This window comes from Oncorhynchus mykiss, chromosome 13 (assembly GCF_013265735.2).
Source record: "Oncorhynchus mykiss isolate Arlee chromosome 13, USDA_OmykA_1.1, whole genome shotgun sequence".
Taxonomy (NCBI): domain Eukaryota; kingdom Metazoa; phylum Chordata; class Actinopteri; order Salmoniformes; family Salmonidae; genus Oncorhynchus; species Oncorhynchus mykiss.
The window spans coordinates 52492842-52516258 of record NC_048577.1 but is presented as its reverse complement, the minus strand read 5'-3'; the positions used below and the strand labels follow the sequence as shown (position 1 = coordinate 52516258).

The 23417-nt window shown below is 46.7% G+C and overlaps 1 protein-coding gene across 1 annotated transcript in view; it reads right to left on the bottom strand.

Annotated features, from left to right (window-relative positions):
* LOC110486773 (protein phosphatase 1 regulatory subunit 29-like) overlaps positions 1-23417 on the bottom strand; it is a 159376-nt gene that overhangs the window by 95911 nt on the left and 40048 nt on the right. The window contains exon 2 of the mRNA XM_021558588.2: positions 9006-9327. The gene's annotated coding sequence lies outside the window, so the exon portion shown is untranslated. The remainder of the gene's footprint in view (positions 1-9005; positions 9328-23417) is intronic.

Below are 23417 nucleotides of genomic sequence, written 5' to 3'. Positions count from 1 at the left end.
AGCCGGTAAGCCTCCCTCTCTCTGATATTCCTGCAGGTTCTCCTGGGGGCTGGAACCTACAGCATTCAAGTTATCAGCCCGCCTCTCTAACCTTGAGGCTACCGCCACCCCGATAAACAAACGCACACACACACACACACTATGGCTACGGAGGGTGTTATCTAGGCGTCACTCGTATGGTTTAATACACACACAGCTTCAGTCTGCACCGTCGGGGCCACTCACCAATCCTCTTTAAAAAAATAAAACATAAAACTCTCATTACATACAGATCACAGAGTTGTGCAGACAGACACTGACAGAGAGCTAGAGAGAGAGAAGAGAGAAGGAGAATAAGGGAGGATATAGAAAGAGAGGGATAGAAGGTGAGGGATGAGTGCTTTGTAAGCCTGACTAGCCGTACAGCTGTAACATTGTGTCTGGAACCCCCCCCCCCCAGACCACTTCTCACCCCTCCATACTAATACACATCCATTAACACTAGAACCGCCATAGGCCAACGGTCACTAGCCTTTGATTTTGTAAATTTAAAAAATCTGTCAAAAAAAAGCTATGCCTGCTCCTTCCCCGACTTTTCCTAAATGTTAGTATTTTACACAGCTCATTTGTCAGATTTTTGAAATGACCTTATTACCGTTTTTTCACACCTATTCCTAAACTTAACCTGCCAAGACAATACGCTGTAGGACGTTGCTACCCAGCTAGGTCCTAATGCATCTCTCTCTCTCCTCACTGAATGAATGACAAATGGAGGAATGGGCAATAATTGTGCACCTTACTTCACAAGTGAATTTAAATGAGTGAAGAGGTTGATTTCATTTAAATGAGGCCTAGCTGAATGATAAGGAGAGTGAAGAGGTTGATTTCATTTAAATGAGGCCTAACTGAATGATAAGGAGGGTGAAGAGGTTGATTTCATTTAAATTAGGCCTAACTGAATGATAAGGAGGGTGAAGAGGTTGATTTCATTTAAATGAGGCCTAACTGAATGATAAGGAGGGTGAAGAGGTTGATTTCATTTAAATGAGGCCTAACTGAATGATAAGGAGGGTGAAGAGGTTGATTTCATTTAAATGAGGCCTAACTGAATGATAAGGAGGGTGAAGGGGTTGACTTCATTTAAATGAGGCCTAACTGAATGATAAGGAGGGTGAAGAGGTTGATTTCATTTAAATGAGGCCTAACTGAATGATAAGGAGGGTGAAGGGGTTGACTTCATTTAAATGAGGCCTAACTGAATGATAAGGAGGGTGAAGGGGTTGACTTCATTTAAATGAGGCCTAACTGAATGATAAGGAAGGTGAAGAGGTTGATTTCATTTCAATGAGGCCTAACTGAATGATAAGGAGGGTGAAGGGGTTGACTTCATTTAAATGAGGCCTAACTGAATGATAAGGAGGGTGAAGAGGTTGATTTCATTTAAATGAGGCCTAACTGAATGATAAGGAGGGTGAAGGGGTTGACTTCATTTAAATGAGGCCTAACTGAATGATAAGGAGGGTGAAGGGGTTGACTTCATTTAAATGAGGCCTAACTGAATGATGAGGGTGAAGAGGTTGATTTCATTTAAATGAGGCCTAACTGAATGATAAGGAGGGTGAAGGGGTTGACTTAATTTAAATGAGGCCTAACTGAATGATGAGGGTGAAGAGGTTGATTTCATTTAAATGAGGCCTAACTGAATGATAAGGAGGGTGAAGGGGTTGACTTCATTTAAATGAGGCCTAACTGAATGATGAGGGTGAAGAGGTTGATTTCATTTAAATGAGGCCTAACTGAATGATAAGGAGAGTAAAGAGGTTGATTTCATTTAAATGAGGCCTAACTGAATGATAAGGAGAGTAAAGAGGTTGATTTCATTTAAATGAGGCCTAACTGAATGATAAGGAGGTTGAAGAGGTTGATTTCATTTAAATGAGGCCTAACTGAATGATAAGGAGGGTGAAGAGGTTGATTTAATTTAAATGAGGCCTAACTTAATGAAAAGAAGGGTGAAGAGGTTGATTTAATTTAGAAAGAATAGTGTAAGGATCAGTTTGTGTTATGCCTTTTTATCAGAAGCAAACAACTTGCTGGTTGATAACATTCTCTTTTACGTTTGACTTTGTAAAAGATGCTGTCATGGGACTGTTTTATTTACTATAACTCTATTACTAATGTATTGTTAGGGAAATGAAAACATGCTGTGTGTTGCAGAAGGCATTTAGAATAATGCAAAACATATCCTTGACTCTATCCAACTTGATGAGCGTGTCACGACTTCCACCGAAGTCGGTCCCTCTTCTTGTTCGGGCGGCGTTCGGCGGTCGACGTCACCGGCCTTCTAGCTATCGCCGATCCACTTTTCATTTTCCATTTGTTTTGTCTTTGTCTTATCACACCTGGTTTCAATTCCCCAATTACATGTTCATTATTTAACCCTCTGTTCCCCTATGTTTGTTTGTGAGTGTTTGTTTATTGTATTGCGGTCTGTGTTTGTGACCTTGTATTTATACGACGTGTATTGTTATATTATTGAGTAAAATTGATTTCATTACTCATTTCTGCTGTCCTGCGCCTGACTCATCTCACCCGCTACACACTGCACAGCAAACTACACCAAAACTAATTTCACACATAATAAGAGTTAGCCTATAGACAATATTAAATTGACAATAATCTGATGAGTGACAATATTGGGCCTATCAGTTGTCAAATTGTACCTGAAGAGATGGGCGCGATTTACAGATGCAGGGAAAAGATGCAGGGAAAACATTTACAGATGCAGGGAAAACATTTACAGATGCAGGGAAAACATTTACAGATGCAGGGAAAACATTTACAGATGCAGGGAAAACATTTACAGATGCAGGGAAAAGATGCAGGGAAAACATTTACAGATGCAGGGAAAACATTTACAGATGCAGGAAAAGATCATACATTTATCAAAATCCTTCTTCAGTCACATGCAGGTAAATCATTTATATTTTGATATAGTATCATAAAGAGCATATTCTGATATTTCTACAATAACTCTCATAATTCAAGAGGTGCAGCTCTATTTGCAAATGTCACTTTTTCCAAGAATATCCGTGCTCTCCCTGCATTAAGCACATGACCACACACACAGCAGCATTGCTCTGGCTACGAGGCAAAAACTAGCAACATAATAAACGTACAATTAAAATATGCTTTAATTTAATGCAATTCATTACAGTTGTTTCTGCACTGGTGCTTTTGTTGAGGAATACAGCAAATCATTTAACATGTACACCTTATATTAATCTGATCTTTTACCTTCCACTTGTCAGAAGAAGCTGGTCTTTAACTGGTCTTTATTCAGCACTATAACTCTATTACTGCCCCATCTACAAATCAACTGACCAACGGTGTCACCTTAGTTCCTTTGTTTTCTCTTTTGTTTTAGTAGGGTCAGGGCGTGAGTTGGGTGGGTTGTCTATGTTAGTTTGTCTATGATTTTCTGTTTCTGTGTTTGGCCTGGTATGGTTCTCAATCAGAGGCAGCTGTCAATCGTTGTCCCTGATTGAGAACCATATTTAGGTAGCCTGTTTTGGGTTGTGGGTGATTGTTCCTGTTTCCTGTGTTCACGTTACGGGACGGTTTCGTCTTCGGTCAGTTTGTCGGTTTATTGGTTTATTGTTCGTTGTTAAAGTATTCTATTAAAATGGATAATCATCACGCTGCGTTTTGGTCCTCCTCTCTTTCCCCAGACGACAAGCGTTACAAATGGATTACACATAATGGTTTTACTGGAAGGGAAACTAACATCGGCTATAGACCTACGTTTTTTCTAGGACTTTGTAGAATTATACAAAACACATCCTTGACTCTATCAAAACAAATAACTATTGTTGTTGTTGTTGTTTTATTGATATACGTCCACAAATATTTCTTCATGTACTGAATCCTTTCTAATAGTTGATGCACTATTTATCAAGTGCTGGGCTGCACCTAGCGGGTTGATATGCGTCTGGGGCTCCCGAGTGGTGCAGCGGTCTAAAGCACTGCATCTCAGTGCTAGAGGCATCACTACAGACCCTGGTTCGATTCCAGGCTGTATCACAACTGGCCATGATTGTGAGTCCCATAGGGCGGCACACATTTGGCCCAGCGTTGTCTGGATTTGGATGGGGTAGGCCATCATTGTAAATAAGAATTAGTTCTTAACTGACTTGCCTAGTTAAATAAAAGTTAAATAACATAAAAATGTGCAAAATGGGACTCTCTAGTGGGTTCTAGTGTTAATAGATGATGTCTTGTGATCCCCAGTGGCAGGGAGCACCAGAACCACAAGGTCCTTGTCATGCCTCTTATTGTACCCCAGAGACTGAAGCAGAAACAACCCAGGAAACCACAGAATATAATAGCTGTCTTCTATACTACTGTCAGCCCATAATGACAGCACTGCCATTGGAATAGGTATTAGAGGAGAAGAGAGATGGGATAATACAGGGCTGTAGAGGAATAAAGACTGCTACTCATCCCCTCTCTCTATGCCCCGACTGTCAAACACAGCAGGATACTGCAGTTAACAACGAAAGATCCAGGGATATATGCCCAACTATGTGTGTGTGTGTGAGCGTGGATAAAGAGAGAGATTGCGTGGCCTTGAGTACAACAGCACTAAATTAAACCGAGTGTCACGCTGCTCACATTCTTCCCTCTAGCCCCCTAAACATCAGACTTCCCTCTAGTCCCACCAACTAAACATCAATCTGACTTCCCTCTAGCCCCACCAACTAAACATCAGTCTGACTTCCCTCTAGGCCCACCAACTAAACATCAATCTGACTTCCCTCTAGGCCCACCAACTAAACATCAGTCCGACTTCCCTCTAGCCCCACCAACTAAACATCAATCTGACTTCCCTCTAGGGCCACCAACTAAACATCAATCTGACTTCCCTCTAGCCCCACCAACTAAACATCAATCTGACTTCCCTCTAGCCCCACCAACTAAACATCAATCTGACTTCCCTCTAGCCCCACCAACTAAACATCAATCTGACTTCCCTCTAGGCCCACCAACTAAACATCAATCTGACTTCCCTCTAGGCCCACCAACTAAACATCAATCTGACTTCCCTCTAGCCCCACCAATTAAACATCAATCTGACTTCCCTCTAGGCCCACCAACTAAACATCAATCTGACTTCCCTCTAGGCCCACCAACTAAACATCAATCTGACTTCCCTCTAGCCCCACCAACTAAACATCAATCTGACTTCCCTCTAGGCCCACCAACTAAACATCAATCTGACTTCCCTCTAGCCCCACCAACTAAACATCAATCTGACTTCCCTCTAGCCCCACCAACTAAACATCAGACTTCCCTCTAGCCCCACCAACTAAACATCAATCTGACTTCCCTCTAGCCCCACCAACTAAACATCAATCTGACTTCCCTCTAGCCCCACCAACTAAACATCAGACTTCCCTCTAGCCCCACCAACTAAACATCAATCTGACTTCCCTCTAGGCCCACCAACTAAACATCAGTCTGACTTCCCTCTAGGCCCACCAACTAAACATCAATCTGACTTCCCTCTAGGCCCACCAACTAAACATCAATCTGACTTCCCTCTAGCCCCACCAACTAAACATCAATCTGACTTCCCTCTAGCCCCACCAACTAAACATCAATCTGACTTCCCTCTAGCCCCACCAACTAATCATCAATCTGACTTCCCTCTAGGCCCACCAACTAAACATCAGACTTCCCTCTAGCCCCACCAACTAAACATCAGACTTCCCTCTAGCCCCACCAACTAAACATCAATCTGACTTCCCTCTAGCCCCACCAACTAAACATCAATCTGACTTCCCTCTAGGCCCACCAACTAAACATCAATCTGACTTCCCTCTAGCCCCACCAACTAAACATCAATCTGACTTCCCTCTAGGCCCACCAACTAAACATCAGTCTGACTTCCCTCTAGGCCCACCAACTAAACATCAATCTGACTTCCCTCTAGCCCCACCAACTAAACATCAATCTGACTTCCCTCTAGCCCCACCAACTAAACATCAATCTGACTTCCCTCTAGCCACACCAACTAAACATGAATCAGACCAATCTGATTTCCCTCTAGCCCCCTAAACATTAGACTTCCCTCTAGCCACACCAACTAAACATGAATCTGACCAATCTGATTTCCCTCTAGCCCCCTAAACATCAGACTTCCCTCTAGCCACACCAACTAAACATGAATCTGACCAATCTGATTTCCCTCTAGCCCCCTAAACATCAGACTTCCCTCTAGCCACAACAACTAAACATGAATCTGACCAATCTAACTTCCCTCTAGCCCCACCAAATAAACATCAATCTGACTTCCCTCTAGGCCCACCAACTAAACATGAATCAGACCAATCTGATTTCCCTCTAGCCACACCAACTAAACATGAATCAGACCAATCTGATTTCCCTCTAGCCCCCTAAACATCAGACTTCCCTCTAGCCACACCAACTAAACATGAATCAGACCAATCTGATTTCCCTCTAGCCCCCTAAACATCAGACTTCCCTCTAGCCCCACCAACTAAACATCAATCTGACTTCCCTCTAGGCCCACCAACTAAACATCAGTCTGACTTCCCTCTAGCCCCACCAACTAAACATCAATCTGACATCCCTCTAGCCCCCTAAACATCTAACTTCCCTCTAGCCCCACCAACTAAACATCAATCTGACTTCCCTCTAGCCCCACCAATGAAACATCAGTCTGACTTCCCTCTAGCCCCACCAACTAAACATCAATCTGACTTCCCTCTAGCCCCACCAACTAAACATCAGTCTGACTTCCCGCTAGCCCCACCAACTAAACATCAATCTGAATTCCCTCTAGGCCCACCAACTAAACATCAGTCTGACTTCCCTCTAGCCCCACCAACTAAACATCAATCTGACTTCCCTCTAGCCCCACCAACTAAACATCAGTCTGACTTCCCTCTAGCCCCACCAACTAAGCATCAGTCTGACTTCCCTCTAGGCCCACCAACTAAACATCAATCTGACTTCCCTCTAGGCCCACCAACTAAACATCAATCTGACTTCCCTCTAGGCCCACCAACTAAACATCAATCTGACTTCCCTCTAGCCCCACCAACTAAACATCAATCTGACTTCCCTCTAGGCCCACCAACTAAACATCAATCTGACTTCCCTCTAGGCCCACCAACTAAACATCAGTCTGACTTCCCTCTAGCCCCACCAACTAAACATCAGTCTGACTTCCCTCTAGGCCCACCAACTAAACATCAATCTGACTTCCCTCTAGCCCCACCAACTAAACATCAATCTGACTTCCCTCTAGCCCCACCAACTAAACATCAATCTGACTTCCCTCTAGCCCCACCAACTAAACATCAATCTGACTTCCCTCTAGGCCCACCAACTAAACATCAATCTGACTTCCCTCTAGCCCCACCAACTAAACATCAGTCTGACTTCCCTCTAGGCCCACCAACTAAACATCAATCTGACTTCCCTCTAGCCCCACCAACTAAACATCAATCTGACTTCCCTCTAGCCCCACCAACTAAACATCAATCTGACTTCCCTCTAGCCCCACCAACTAAACATCAATCTGACTTCCCTCTAGGCCCACCAACTAAACATCAATCTGACTTCCCTCTAGCCCCACCAACTAAACATCAATCTGACTTCCCTCTAGGCCCACCAACTAAACATCAATCTGACTTCCCTCTAGCCCCACCAACTAAACATCAATCTGACTTCCCTCTAGGCCCACCAACTAAACATCAATCTGACTTCCCTCTAGCCCCACCAACTAAACATCAATCTGACTTCCCTCTAGGCCCACCAACTAAACATCAATCTGACTTCCCTCTAGCCCCACCAACTAAACATCAATCTGACTTCCCTCTAGCCCCACCAACTAAACATCAGACTTCCCTCTAGCCCCACCAACTAAACATCAATCTGACTTCTCTCTAGGCCCACCAACTAAACATCAATCTGACTTCCCTCTAGCCCCACCAACTAAACATCAGACTTCCCTCTAGCCCCACCAACTAAACATCAATCTGACTTCTCTCTAGGCCCACCAACTAAACATCAATCTGACTTCCCTCTAGCCCCACCAACTAAACATCAATCTGACTTCCCTCTAGCCCCACCAACTAAACATCAGTCTGACTTCCCTCTAGCCCCACCAACTAAACATCAATCTGACTTCCCTCTAGGCCCACCAACTAAACATCAATCTGACTTCCCTCTAGCCCCACCAACTAAACATCAATTTTACCAATCTCAGAAGGACTAGGAAGGTGGAACAGTGTGGGTTGGCCTTTCTCTCGAAAGTGAAATGACAGGCACGAGGAAGTGGGCAAACCAGCCACACACGCACACGCACACACCCACGCACACACACACACAAACACACACACACACACACACAATTCCTCAAAAAGGGAGCTAAATGCTTGAGTCTAGAGCCAGAAGTGTGCCAGTGATAAAAAGAGAGCTGGACTCAATAAAGTAACGTCATTGAAGTTGGCACTGTAACGTGACCTGCCTTGGCCCAGACCCTTAGGCCCAGACCCTTAGGCCCAGACCCTTAGGCCACCTTAGGTCAATCAGAAACTCCCTTACCGCCTGGTTAAGGACATGGCAGCTAATGTGAAGCCCAGACAAAGAAAACTTGACCCCTTGACCCCACGGCGAACCGTACCCCTAACCCCAATTACCCCCTAGGGTAATGTAAGGGCCACTGTTTCCCACTGGTTTACAAATATCTGGGTCATATACATTAGGCACCAAGTGGCAAGAAAACAGACAAACAGGGAGGGACTATCTGAACTTGTCCAATAAGAAACGCTCGTCTTTGTTTTTTACCGTGTGCCCTAATGAATAGGGCCCTGACAAACCCTGACAGAAGAGAACATCCAACGATGCTTAACTAACACTGCACAGCTGTTCCTGAGCCTTTAGAACATAACGTTACAAACAGGAACAAGACAGTTTGCTCAGTTTGCCTTTACCTGATCTGCCTGTCTGTCTCTTGGTCTGCTGTCTGTCTGTCTTCTTAATCCAGGAGCATGACCTCTTCTCTTCACTGATGATTTACTCTCCTTCTGGGCATGATCTTCTATCTTCCTCCTCTTCCTCCCGTGCCACAGTGGTTTTGGTAAGTGAGGTAGTGGAACAGGGAGAAGTCCTCTAACGGTCTGTGGTTGAGTTTCGGTCTAGTGGAGTGGCCCTACAGCCGTCACTGGTTGTTTGTGGTTGTGGTCCAGACTACTGGGATTCAGTACTGCTGTAGAGACTCACAGCATAGAACCCACTGGGATGTAGGACCACGAGCTGCAAAAAGACAAATGGAGAGGGACAGATCAGACAAGCTATTAAAACAGTGTTGTGATTGACCAAACAGCATTCACATGCATGCAGCATGGACTCTGGATTAGTCAAAGAGGGATGGAGGTGGAGAGGTGAGGAGAGAGGGAATGATAGTGGAAAGAGATAGTGAGGTGGAAAGGAATGAAGAGGAGAGAGAGGGGTGGATGGGAGAGAAGAGGTGAGGAGAGAGAGAGTGGTGGATGAGAGAGAAGAGGAAGAGGAGAGAGAGAGTGGTGGATGGGAGAGAAAAGGAGAGGAGAGAGAGAGCGGTAGATGGGAGAGAAAAGGAGAGGAGTGAGAGAGCGGTAGATGTGAGAGAAGAGGAGAGGAGAGAGAAAGCGGTAGATGGGAGAGAAAAGGAGAGGAGAGAGAGCGGTAGATGGGAGAGAAAAGGAGAGGAGAGAGAAAGCGGTAGATGGGAGAGAAGAGGAGAGGAGAGAGAGCGGTGGATGGGAGAGAAAAGGAGAGGAGACAGAGAGCGGTGGATGGGAGAGAAGAGGAGAGGAGAGAGAGAGTGGTGGATGGGAGAGAAGAGGAGAGGAGAGAGAGAGAGAAATGTGGATGGGAGAGGAGAGAGAGCGTGGTGGATGAGAGGTGGATGAAAGGTGGATGGGAGAGAAGAGGAGAGGAGAGAGAGAGTGGTGAATGGGAGAGAAAAGGAGAGGAGAGAGAGAGCGGTGGATGGGAGAGGAGAGCGGTGGATGGGAGAGAAGAGGAGAGAGAGAGCAGTGGAAGGGAGAAAAGAGGACAGGAGAGGAAAGAGAGTGGTGGATGGAAGAGAAGAGGAGAGGGGAGAGAGAGAGGTGGATGGGAGAGAAGAGGAGAAGAGAGGAGAGAGAGAGCGGTGGATGGGAGAGAAGAGGAGAAGAGAGGAGAAAGAGAGCGGTGGATCGGAGAGAAGAGGAGAGGAGAGAGAGAGCAGAGGATGGGAGAGAAGAGGAGAGAGAGAGAGAGAGCGGTGGATGGGAGAGAAGAGGAGAGAGAGCGGTGGATGGGAGAGAAGAGGAGAGAGAGAGCGGTGGATGGGAGAGAAGAGAGAGAGAGCGGTGGATGGGAGAGAAGAGGAGAGGAGAGAGAGAGCGGTGGATGGGAGAGAAGAGGAGAGAGAGAGCGGTGGATGGGAGAGAAGAGGAGAGAGAGAGCGGTGGATGGGAGGTGCCAGGGGAAATCTCCTCTAGCTTGCTGCTAGATGCCGTAATCTGACAGAAATAAAAACCCTAGGCATGTGGGAGCAGAGAGAAAGAGAGAGGGAGAGGGAGTGAGAGAGCGAGAGAGCAAGAGAGAGGGTGAGGGAGGGAGAGAGTGAGAGAGAGGGAGAAGGAGGGAAAAGAGGGAAGGATGGAGTTGGAAAGAGAGGGCAAGAGAAGGAGGGAGGGTGTTATGGTTTTCCGTCAGCTGGGGTTCTCTGATGAACAGAGGGAAGAAAAGGGGAATAGCCGGGGGATAGATGCTTGAGAGTGGGTGGGAACAAGGGAGAGAGGCAGAGATGGGGAAGAGGGAGCAATACAGAGACACGCAATAAGGACTGGGGAGAGGAGAGGGATGTGTTCAAAAGAAATGGTTGGCAGGAGGGAATTGAGAAAGTGAGGGAAGAAAGTGGGAGCAGGGAAGGACAAAGAGATAGGAAAATAAAGCAGGGAATGTGTAGCAGGGAGGCTTCGGTTCATTATTGTACTGTTGTCCCTAGCAACAGCCCCTTCCCTGTCTCCGCCTTTCTTTCTCTACCTCTATCTCTCTTCCTTCTTTATTCTGTCCTTCACCTACTTCACCCTCCCTCCATTGTATGCTCCCTTTCCTCTTTTCATTCAACCTCTCTCTGCCACCCTTCTCTCCTTCTTCAAAATCAAATCAAATCAAAGTTTATTGTCTACGTACAAAGGTTTGCAGATGTTATCGCAGGAGCAGAGAAATGCTTGTGTTTTTAGCTCCAACAGTGCAATAATAATGCCTAGCAAAACAAAACAATACGCACATAATACAAAAAGCAAAAAGAACGACATTAAGAAATATCAGAACAAGCAATGCCAGAGTCCGGAATATAAATATATATATATACAGTGCCTTGCGAAAGTATTCGGCCTCCTTGAACTTTGCGACCTTTTGCCACATTTCAGGCTTCAAACATAAAGATATAAAACTGTATTTTTTTGTGAAGAATCAACAACAAGTGGGACACAATCATGAAGTGGAACGACATTTATTGGATATTTCAAACTTTTTTAACAAATCAAGAACTGAAAAATTGGGCGTGCAAAATTATTCAGCCCCCTTAAGTTAATACTTTGTAGCGCCACCTTTTGCTGTGATTACAGCTGTAAGTTGCTTGGGGTATGTCTCTATCAGTTTTTCACATTGAGAGACTGAAATTTTTTCCCATTCCTCCTTGCAAAACAGCTCGAGCTCAGTGAGGTTGGATGGAGAGCATTTGTGAACAGCAGTTTTCAGTTCTTTCTACAGATTCTCGATTGGATTCAGGTCTGGACTTTGACTTGGCCATTCTAACACCTGGATATGTTTATTTTTGAACCATTCCATTGTAGATTTTGCTTTATGTTTTGGATCATTGTCTTGTTGGAAGACAAATCTCCGTCCCAGTCTCAGGTCTTTTGCAGACTCCATCACGTTTTCTTCCAGAATGGTCCTGTATTTGGCTCCATCCATCTTCCCATCAATTTTAACCATCTTTCCTGTCCCTGCTGAAGAAAAGCAGGCCCAAACCATGATGCTGCCACCACCATGTTTGACAGGGGGTATGGTGTGTTCAGGGTGATGAGCTGTGTTGCTTTTACGCCAAACATAACGTTTTGCATTGTTGCCAAAAAGTTACATTTTGGTTTCATCTGACCAGAGCACCTTCTTCCACATGTTTGGTGTGTCTCCCAGGTGGCTTGTGGCAAACTTTAAACTACACTTTTTATGGATATCTTTAAGAAATGGCTTTCTTCTTGCCACTCTTCCATAAAGGCCAGATTTGTGCAATATACGACTGATTGTTGTCCTATGGACAGAGTCTCCCACCTCAGCTGTAGATCTCTGCAGTTCATCCAGAGTGATCATGGGCCTCTTGGCTGCATCTCTGATCAGTCTTCTCCTTGTATGAGCTGAAAGTTTAGAGGGACGGCCAGGTCTTGGTAGATTTGCAGTGGTCTGATACTCCTTCCATTTCAATATTATCGCTTGCACAGTGCTCCTTGGGATGTTTAAAGCTTGGGAAATCTTTTTGTATCCAAATCTGGCTTTAAACTTCTTCACAACAGTATCTCGGACCTGCCTGGTGTGTTCCTTGTTCTTCATGATGCTCTCTGCGCTTTTAACGGACCTCTGAGACTATCACAGTGCAGGTGCATTTATACGGAGACTTGATTACACACAGGTGGATTGTGTATTATCATCATTAGTCATTTAGGTCAACATTGGATCATTCAGAGATCCTCACTGAACTTCTGGAGAGAGTTTGCTGCACTGAAAGTAAAGGGGCTGAATAATTTTGCACGCCCAATTTTTCAGTTTTTGATTTGTTAAAAAAGATGGAAATATCCAATAAATGTCGTTCCACTTCATGATTGTGTCCCACTTGTGGTTGATTCTTCACAAAAAAATACAGTTTTATATCTTTATGTTTGAAGCCTGAAATATGGCAAAAGGTCGCAAAGTTCAAGGGGGCCGAATACTTTCGCAAGGCACTGTACAGTTGAAGTGGGAAGTTTACATACACTTAGGTGGGAGTCATTAGAACTCGTTTTTCAACCACTCCACAAATTTCTTGTTCACAAACTATAGTTTTGGCAAGTCGGTTAGGACATCTACTTTGTGCATGACACAAGTCATTTTTCCAACAATTGTTTACAGACAGATTATTTCACTTATAATTCATTGTATCACAATTCCAGTGGGTCAGAAGTTTACATACACTAAGTTGACTGTGCCTTTAAACAGCTTGGAAAATTCCAGAAAATGATGTCATGGCTTTAGAGGCTTCTGATGGGCTAATTGACATAATTTGAGTGAATCGGTGGTGTACCTGTGGATGTATTTCAAGGCCTACCTTCAAACTCAGTGCCTCTTTGCTTGACATCATGGGAAAATCAAAATAAATCAGCCAAGACCTCAGAAAAAAATGTAGACCTCCACAAGTCTGCTTCATCCTTGGGAGCAATTTCCAAATGCCTGAAGGTACCACGTTCATCTGTACAAACAATAGTAGGCAAGTATAAACACCATGGGACCACGCAGCCGTCATACCACTCAGGAGATTAACTTTGGTGCGAAAAGTGCAAATCAATCCCAGAACAACAGCAAAGGACCTTGTGAAGATGCTGGAGGAAACCGGTACAAAAGTATCTATATCCACAGTAAAATGAGTCCTATATCGACATAACCTGAAAGGCCACTCAGCAAGGAAGAAGCCACCGCTTCAAAACTAACATTAAAAAGCATAGAGTACGGTTTGCAACTGCACAAGGGGACAAAGATCGTACACTTTGGAGAAATGTCCTCTGGTCTGATGAAACAAAAATAGAACTGTTTGGCCATAATGATCATCATTACGTTTGGAGTAAAAAGAGGGAGGCTTGCAAGTCTAGGAGCACCATCCCAACCATGAAGCACGGGGGTGGCATCATCATGTTGTGGGGGTGATTTGCTGCATGAGGGACTGATGCACTTCACAAAATAGATGGCATCATGAGGTAGGAAAATTATGTGGATATATTGAAGCAACATCTCAAGACATCAGTCAGGAAGTTAAAGCTTGGTCGCAAATGGGTCTTCCAAATGGACAATGACCCCAAGCATACTTCCAAAGTTGTGGTAAAATGGCTTAAGGACAAAAAAACGTCAAGGTACTCGAGTGGCCATCACTATGCCCTGACCTCAATCCCATAGAAAGATCAAATGCAAAATAAATATCTTGCTGTGTTTTGTAAACGCATATCTAAAAAGCTTCTCATTGTAATTTCTGCTCGGCATCAGACTAATTTTGTGCTTCAGTTGCACTTCTAAACACAGATGGGAATTCATGAATGGGCATTCTATCAGCAGACAGCGTGAAGCTACTATTCTCCATCATTCTATCAGCAGACAGCGTGAAGCTACTATTCTCCATCATTCTATCAGCAGACAGCGTGAAGCTACTTTTCTCCATCATTCTATCAGCAGACAGCGTGAAGCTACTTTTCTCCATCATTCTATCAGCAGACAGCGTGAAGCTACTATTCTCCACCATTCTATCAGCAGACAGCGTGAAGCTACTATTCTCCATCATTATATCAGCAGACAGCGTGAAGCTACTATTCTCCATCATTCTATCAGCAGACAGCGTGAAGCTACAATTCTCCATCATTCTATCAGCAGACAGCGTGAAGCTACTATTCTCCATCATTCTATCAGCAGACAGCGTGAAGCTACTATTCTCCATCAATCTATCAGCAGACAGCGTGAAGCTACTATTCTCCATCATTATATCAACAGACAGCGTGAAGCTACTATTCTCCATCATTCTATCAGCAGACAGCGTGAAGCTACTATTCTCCATCATTCTATCAGCAGACAGCGTGAAGCTACTTTTCTCCATCATTCTATCAGCAGACAGCATGAAGCTACTATTCTCCATCATTCTATCAGCAGACAGCACTCTGACTGATGTGAAGCTACTTTTCTCCATCATTCTATCAGCAGACAGCACTCTGACTGATGTGGAGCTAGACACAAACACACACACATGAACACACTCGAACACTCAGTCCATCTCATCTCAAACTCAACTGTAGACAAACTGGGATCCTCTCTGTCACACACACTGAAACTCAGTATCTGAACAGACTCAGTCTGCCACAAACCAAGATCACTCTGCTCACTCTTCTCTACCGCACTGCCTCCCTTTCTCTTCCTTATGGTCTACAACTCCTTCCATCCCTGCCTCCTTTCTGTCTCTCTCTCTCCCTCTCTCACTCCCTCTCTCACTCCCTCTCTCTCTCCCTCTCTCACTCCCTCTCTCACTCCCTCTCTCTCCCTCTCTCCCTCTCTCACTCCCTCTCTCTGTCTCTTTTCCTTCTGCTCCCTCCCTATCTCATCCCTTTCTTTCTCTCGCTCTCCCTCCCTCCTTCCCTCCCTCTCTCTCACCCCCTCCCTCCATCCCTCCCTCTCTCCTTCCGCTTCTGCCTCAATGACACACCTTCAGACAGGAGAGATGTGAGTCAAAGGAAGGTCAGACTGGCTTCATGGTGAGCTGACCATGACATCTCATTTACTGCAATAATACTCTTCAGATAAAGCTTCTGCTATCCCCCTGAGTGGTCAGAGCAAAGGGAGGAGAGGGGATCAAAGTCCTGCAAACACACAAACACACTTGTGCATACACACACATTTCCAGACATATGCATGGATATACACAGCGTACACACACACTGTCCAGAGAGGCTAGAGAACTGTGACCTCCACTGTCTCCACAGGGGAGAATGGAGAATTGAAAGGAGGGAAGGGGAGGGGAGAGGAGAAAGACAGAGAGAGAGAGATACAGAGAGAGAGAGAGAGAGAGTACGCATCACAGAGTGATGAAATGTAATTGGTTCTCACTCGACAGAGAGAGAGACAGAGAGACAGAGAGAGAGAGTACGCATCACAGAGTGATGAAATGTAATTGGTTCTCACTCGACAGAGAGAGACACAGAGAGACACAGAGAGAGAGTGTTATGGTGAGTGAATGAGGACCCAAAAGCGAACTAACTTAAACAGAGCTTCTTTAATAACCAAACATAGGTAGGCTCAGATAGACCGGCAGATTCCGACAGGACAGGACAAGGTTACAGCAAACATGACGATAGTCTGGCTCAGGCATGAAACACAACAAACAAGAATCCGACAAGGACAGGAACAGAAACAGAGAGAGATATAGGGACCTAATCAGAGGGAAAAAGGGAACAGGTGGGAAACGGGGTGAATGGGTAGTTAGAGGAGACAAGGAACAGCTGGGGGAAAGCGGGGGAGAAAAGGTAACCTAACAACGACCAGCAGAGGGAGACAGGGTGAAGGGAAAGGACAGAGACAAGACACAACATGACAGTACATGACAGTACCCCCCCACTCACCGAGCGCCTCCTGGCGCACTCGAGGAGGAAACCTGGCGGCAACGGAGGAAATCCTCGATCAGCGCACGGTCCAGCACGTCCCGAGAGGGAACCCAACTCCTCTCCTCAGGACCGTACCCCTCCCAATCTACGAGGTACTGGTGACCACGGCCCCGAGGACGCATGTCCAAAATTCTACGGACCCTGTAGATGGGTGCGCCCTCGACAAGGATGGGGGGGGGGGGGGGGAAGACGAGCGGGGGCGCGAAGGACGGGCTTGATGCAGGAGACATGGAAGACCGGGTGGACGCGACGAAGGTATCGCGGAAGAAGAAGTCGAACTGCGACAGGATTAATGACCCGAGAAATACGGAACGGACCAATGAACCGCGGGGTCAACTTGCGAGAAGCCGTCTTAAGGGGAAGGTTCTGAGTGGAGAGCCAAACTCTCTGACCGCGACAATATCTAGGACTCTTAGTTCTACGCTTATTAGCAGCCCTCACAGTCTGCGTCCTATAACGGCAAAGTGCAGACCTGACCCTCTTCCAGGTGCGCTCGCAACGTTGGACAAAAGCCTGAGCGGAGGGGACGCTGGACTCGGCGAACTGAGATGAGAACAGCGGAGGCTGGTACCCGAGGCTACTCTGAAAAGGAGATAGCCCGGTCGCAGACGAAGGAAGCGAGTTGTGGGCGTATTCTGCCCAGGGGAGCTGTTCTGACCAAGACGCAGGGTTACGAAAAGAAAGACTGCGTAAGATGCGACCAATAGTCTGATTGGCCCGTTCTGCTTGACCGTTAGACTGGGGGTGAAAGCCGGAAGAGAGACTGACAGAAGCCCCAATCAAACGGCAAAACTCCCTCCAAAATTGAGACGTGAATTGCGGACCTCTGTCCGAAACGACGTCTGACGGAAGGCCATGAATTCTGAAAACATTCTCGATGATGATTTGTGCCGTCTCTTTAGCAGAAGGAAGCTTAGCAAGGGGAATGAAATGAGCCGCCTTAGAGAACCTATCGACAACCGTAAGAATAACAGTCTTCCCCGCTGACGAAGGCAGTCCGGTGACAAAATCTAAGGCGATGTGAGACCACGGTCGAGAGGGAATAGGAAGCGGCCTGAGACGGCCGGCAGGAGGAGAGTTACCGGACTTAGTCTGCGCGCAGACCGAACAAGCAGCCACGAAACGACGCGTGTCATGCTCCCGGGTGGGCCACCAAAAACGCTGGCGAATGGAAGCAAGCGTACCCCGAACGCCAGGGTGGCCGGCTAACTTGGCAGAGTGAGCCCACTGAAGAACGGCCAGACGAGTAGGAACGGGAACGAAAAGAAGGTTCCTAGGACAAGCGCGCGGCGACGGAGTGTGAGTGAGCGCTTGTTTTACCTGCCTCTCAATTCCCCAGACAGTCAACCCGACAACACGCCCCTCAGGTAGAATCCCCTCGGGGTCAGTGGAGGCTACTGAAGAACTGAAGAGACGAGACAAAGCATCAGGCTTGGTGTTCTTAGAGCCCGGACGATAAGAAATCACGAACTCGAAACGAGCGAAAAACAGCGCCCAACGCGCCTGACGCGCATTAAGTCGTTTGGCAGAACGGATGTACTCAAGGTTCCTATGGTCAGTCCAAACGACAAAAGGAACGGTCGCCCCCTCCAACCACTGTCGCCATTCGCCTAGGGCTAACCGGATGGCGAGCAGTTCGCGGTTACCCACATCATAGTTACGTTCCGACGGCGACAGGCGATGAGAAAAATACGCGCATGGGTGGACCTTGTCGTCAGAGAGGGAGCGCTGAGAAAGGATGGCTCCCACGCCCACCTCTGACGCGTCAACCTCGACAACGAACTGTCTAGAGACGTCAGGTGTAACAAGGATAGGAGCGGATGTAAAACGATTCTTGAGGAGATCAAAAGCTCCCTGGGCGGAAACGGACCACATAAAGCACGTCTTGACAGAAGTAAGGGCTGTGAGAGGAGCTGCCACCTGACCGAAATTACGGATGAAACGACGATAGAAGTTCGCGAAGCCGAGAAAGCGCTGCAGCTCGACGCGTGACTTAGGGACAGGCCAATCAATGACAGCTTGGACCTTAGCGGGATCCATCTTAATGCCTTCAGCGGAAATAACAGAACCGAGAAATGTGACGGAGGAGGCATGAAAAGTGCACTTCTCAGCCTTCACAAAAAGACAATTCTCTAAAAGGCGCTGGAGGACACGTCGAACGTGCTGAACATGAATCTGGAGTGACGGTGAAAAAATCAGGATATCGTCAAGGTAAACGAAAACAAAGATGTTCAGCATGTCTCTCAGGACATCATTGACTAATGCCTGAAAGACAGCTGGAGCGTTAGCGAGGCCGAAAGGAAGAACCCGGTATTCAAAGTGCCCTAACGGAGTGTTAAACGCCGTCTTCCACTCGTCCCCCTCCCTGATGCGCACGAGATGGTAAGCGTTACGAAGGTCCAACTTAGTGAAAAACCTGGCTCCCTGCAGGATCTCGAAGGCTGAAGACATAAGAGGAAGCGGATAACGATTCTTCACTGTTATGTCATTCAGCCCTCGATAATCTATGCAGGGGCGCAGAGACCCGTCCTTCTTCTTGACAAAAAAAAACCCCGCTCCGGCGGGAGAGGAGGAGGGGACTATGGTACCGGCGTCAAGAGCTACAGACAAATAATCTTCGAGAGCCTTACGTTCGGGAGCCGACAGAGAGTATAGTCTACCCCGGGGGGGGGTGGTTCCCGGAAGGAGATCAATACTACAATCATACGACCGGTGTGGAGGAAGAGAGGTGGCCCTGGACCGACTGAACACCGTGCGCAGATCGTGATATTCCTCCGGCACCCCTGTCAAATCACCAGGCTCCTCCTGTGAAGAAGAGACAGAGGAAACAGGAGGGATAGCAGACATTAAACATTTCACATGACAAGAGACGTTCCAGGAGAGGATAGAATTACTAGACCAATTAATGGAAGGATTATGACAAACTAGCCAGGGATGGCCCAAAACAACAGGTGTAAAAGGTGAACGAAAAATTAAAAAAGAAATGGTTTCACTATGATTACCAGAAACAGTGAGGGTTAAAGGTAGCGTCTCACGCTGAATCCTGGGGAGAGGACTACCATCCAGGGCGAACAAGGCCGTGGGCTCCTTTAACTGTCTGAGAGGAATGTCATGTTCCCGAGCCCAGGTCTCGTCCATAAAACAGCCCTCCGCCCCAGAGTCTATTAAGGCACTGCAGGAAGCTGACGAACCGGTCCAGCGTAGATGGACCGACAAGGTAGTGCAGGATCTTGAAGGAGAGACAGGAGTAGTAGCGCTCACCAGTAGCCCTCCGCTTACTGACGAGCTCTGGCCTTTTACTGGACATGAAGTGACAAAATGACCAGCGGAACCGCAATAGAGACAGAGGCGGTTGGTGATTCTCCGTTCCCTCTCCTTAGTCGAGATGCGGATACCTCCCAGCTGCATGGGCTCAGCACCCGAGCCGGCAGAGGAAGATGGTAGTGATGCGGAGAGGGAGGCGACGGAGAGCGCGAGCTCCTTTCCACGAGCTCGGTGACGAAGATCAACCCGTCGCTCAATGCGAATAGCGAGTTCAATCAAGGAATCCACGCTGGAAGGAACCTCCCGGGAGAGAATCTCATCCTTTACCTCTGCGCGGAAACCCTCCAGAAGACGAGCGAGCAAGGCCGGCTCGTTCCAGCCACTGGAGACAGCAAGAGTGCGAAACTCAATAGAGTAGTCTGTTATGGATCGATTGCCTTGACATAGGGAAGACAGGGCCCTGGAAGCCTCCTCCCCAAAAACAGATCGATCAAAAACCCGTATCATCTCCTCCTTAAAGTCTTGATACTGGTTAGTACACTCAGCCCTTGCCTCCCAGATTGCCGTGCCCCACTCACGAGCCCGTCCAATAAGGAGAGATATGACGTAGGCGACACGAGCAGTGCTCCTGGAGTAAGTGTTGGGCTGGAGAGAAAACACAATATCACACTGGGTGAGGAACGAGCGGCATTCAGTGGGCTCCCCAGAGTAACACGGCGGGTTATTGATTCTGGGCTCCGGAGATTCGAAAGCCCTGGAAGTGGCCGGTGGATCGAGGCGGAGATGGTGAACCTGTTCTGTGAGGTTGGAGACTTGGGTGGCCAGGGTCTCAACGGCATGTCGAGCAGCAGACACTTCCTGCTCGTGTCTGCCTAGCATCGCTCCCTGGATCCCGACGGCTGAGTGGAGAGGATCCGAAGTCGCTGGGTCCATTCTTGGTCGGATTCTTCTGTTAAGGTGAGTGAATGAGGACCCAAAAGCGAACTAACTTAAACAGAGCTTCTTTAATAACCAAACATAGGTAGGCTCAGATAGACCGGCAGATTCCGACAGGACAGGACAAGGTTACAGCAAACATGACGATAGTCTGGCTCAGGCATGAAACACAACAAACAAGAATCCGACAAGGACAGGAACAGAAACAGAGAGAGATATAGGGACCTAATCAGAGGGAAAAAGGGAACAGGTGGGAAACGGGGTGAATGGGTAGTTAGAGGAGACAAGGAACAGCTGGGGGAAAGCGGGGGAGAAAAGGTAACCTAACAACGACCAGCAGAGGGAGACAGGGTGAAGGGAAAGGACAGAGACAAGACACAACATGACAGTACATGACAGAGAGAGAGAATACGCATCACAGAGTGATGAAATGTAATTGGTTCTCACTCGACAGAGAGAGAGACAGAGAGACAGAGAGAGAGAGAGAGTACGCATCACAGAGTGATGAAATGTAATTGGTTCTCACTCGACAGAGAGACAGAGAGAGAGAGGGAGAGAGTACGCATCACAGAGTGATGAAATGTAATTGGTTCTCACTCGACAGAGAGAGAGACAGAGAGACAGAGAGAGAGAGAGAGAGAGAGTACGCATCACAGAGTGATGAAATGTAATTGGTTCTCACTCGACAGAGAGAGACAGAGAGACAGAGAGACAGCGAGAGAGAGTACGCATCACAGAGTGATGAAATGTAATTGGTTCTCACTCGAGAGAGACAGAGAGACAGAGAGACAGAGAGAGAGAGAGAGAGTACGCATCACAGAGTGATGAAATGTAATTGGTTCTCACTCGACAGAGAGAGAGACAGAGAGACAGAGAGAGAGAGAGAGAGTATGCATCACAGAGTGATGAAATGTAATTGGTTCTCACTCGACAGAGAGAGAGACAGAGAGACACAGAGAGAGAGAGAGAGAGAGTACGCATCACAGAGTGATGAAATGTAATTGGTTCTCACTCGACAGAGAGAGAGACAGAGAGTCAGAGAGAGAGAGAGAGAGAGAGAGAGAGAGAGTACGCATCACAGAGTGATGAAATGTAATTGGTTCTCACTCGACAGAGAGAGAGACAGAGAGACAGAGAGAGACAGAGAGAGAGTACGCATCACAGAGTGATGAAATGTAATTGGTTCTCACTCGACAGAGAGAGAGACAGAGAGACAGAGAGAGAGAGAGAGAGAGAGTACGCATCACAGAGTGATGAAATGTAATTGGTTCTCACTCGACAGAGAGAGAGACAGAGAGACAGAGAGAGAGAGAGAGTACGCATCACAGAGTGATGAAATGTAATTGGTTCTCACTCGACAGAGAGAGAGACAGAGAGACAGAGAGAGAGAGAGAGAGTACGCATCACAGAGTGATGAAATGTAATTGGTTCTCACTCGACAGAGAGAGAGACAGAGAGACAGAGAGAGAGAGAGAGTACGCATCACAGAGTGATGAAATGTAATTGGTTCTCACTTGACAGAGAGAGAGACAGAGAGACAGAGAGAGAGAGACAGAGAGAGAGAGAGAGTACGCATCACAGAGTGATGAAATGTAATTGGTTCTCACTCGACAGAGAGAGAGACAGAGAGACAGAGAGAGAGAGTACGCATCACAGAGTGATGAAATGTAATTGGTTCTCACTCGACAGAGAGAGACACAGAGAGACACAGAGAGAGAGAGAGAATACGCATCACAGAGTGATGAAATGTAATTGGTTCTCACTCGACAGAGAGAGAGACAGAGAGACAGAGAGAGAGAGAGAGTACGCATCACAGAGTGATGAAATGTAATTGGTTCTCACTCGACAGAGAGACAGAGAGAGAGAGGGAGAGAGTACGCATCACAGAGTGATGAAATGTAATTGGTTCTCACTCGACAGAGAGAGAGACAGAGAGACAGAGAGAGAGAGAGAGAGAGAGTACGCATCACAGAGTGATGACATGTAATTGGTTCTCACTCGACAGAGAGAGACAGAGAGACAGAGAGACAGAGAGACAGCGAGAGAGAGTACGCATCACAGAGTGATGAAATGTAATTGGTTCTCACTCGAGAGAGACAGAGAGACAGAGAGACAGAGAGAGAGAGAGAGAGAGTACGCATCACAGAGTGATGAAATGTAATTGGTTCTCACTCGACAGAGAGAGAGACAGAGAGACAGAGAGAGAGAGAGAGAGTATGCATCACAGAGTGATGAAATGTAATTGGTTCTCACTCGACAGAGAGAGAGACAGAGAGACACAGAGAGAGAGAGAGAGAGAGTACGCATCACAGAGTGATGAAATGTAATTGGTTCTCACTCGACAGAGAGAGAGACAGAGAGTCAGAGAGAGAGAGAGAGAGAGAGAGAGAGAGAGTACGCATCACAGAGTGATGAAATGTAATTGGTTCTCACTCGACAGAGAGAGAGACAGAGAGACAGAGAGAGACAGAGAGAGAGTACGCATCACAGAGTGATGAAATGTAATTGGTTCTCACTCGACAGAGAGAGAGACAGAGAGACAGAGAGAGAGAGAGAGAGAGAGTACGCATCACAGAGTGATGAAATGTAATTGGTTCTCACTCGACAGAGAGAGAGACAGAGAGACACAGAGAGAGAGAGTACGCATCACAGAGTGATGAAATGTAATTGATTCTCACTCGACAGAGAGAGAGACAGAGAGACAGAGAGAGAGAGAGAGTACGCATC